The sequence below is a fragment of the Corvus brachyrhynchos genome, unplaced genomic scaffold (assembly GCF_000691975.1).
Source record: "Corvus brachyrhynchos isolate BGI_N302 unplaced genomic scaffold, ASM69197v1 scaffold10, whole genome shotgun sequence".
In the NCBI taxonomy this organism is placed as follows: Eukaryota; Metazoa; Chordata; class Aves; order Passeriformes; family Corvidae; genus Corvus; species Corvus brachyrhynchos.
The window spans coordinates 3,041,694-3,042,518 of NW_008236180.1; positions in this window are offsets into that span (position 1 = coordinate 3,041,694).

The window sequence follows — 825 nt, forward strand, 5'->3', positions numbered from 1 at the left end:
GAAGGAGCTGGGAGAGAAGCTCTTCCCAGTGATGCTGTCCAGCACCTCGCAAGACAGCAAGGCAGCCTGGCATCGACGGGGTGGAGGGTTGGCCCATGGTTTGAACCCAAATAATTTTGAGAAGGCGCCCAAGGGCTCTTCCAGAGCCAGGTGACAGGTGAACAGCAGAGGTAGGGGAGGACAGAGGAACCAAGGGGGGAGTCGTTTCAGTGCATTGAAATGTGCATTGGAATTCAGAATCCCCAGAGACGCCTGCTGGAACAGTAGCCCAGTGGCTACGGAAAACCTGGTGGAAATGGACACAGGCACCTGCACCTTCCCAGTGGCCACAGGCTCAACATGCCCTGGACTTCATGGACAGCATGATAATCACTCTGGCAAAGCTGGGGAGTAGAAGAAGGCAATCAAAAGTGAGCACAGTGGTGGCCAAGGAGCTCCCAGTTTGGGATTACAGCCCCAGGAGACCCCAGGGAGCTGCCAGGCTGGGGCTGAGCACACAAGCACCAGCAGCATCCCACCTCTGTGCACAGGGATGCACAGGGAGATGGGAACACAGGAGAGGAGAGGTACAGCCCCTGCCTGCAGACCCCCAAGACCCCCCAGCAGTGACAGTGCTTTCCTGCCTCACTGTCCCATTCCCCCTGCACACAGCATGAGATGGGCACAGGAAAGAGCAGTGCTGCACTCCTGGTTCCTGCACCCCGCAAGGGTCGGGTGGGATTTTCCCTGGAAGAAACGCCCTGCCACCACTGCTCGGGTTCAGGACATCCTACATGACATTTGGGGGGCTGAGATTTGAGGGTGCCATTGACCACTACACTGTCC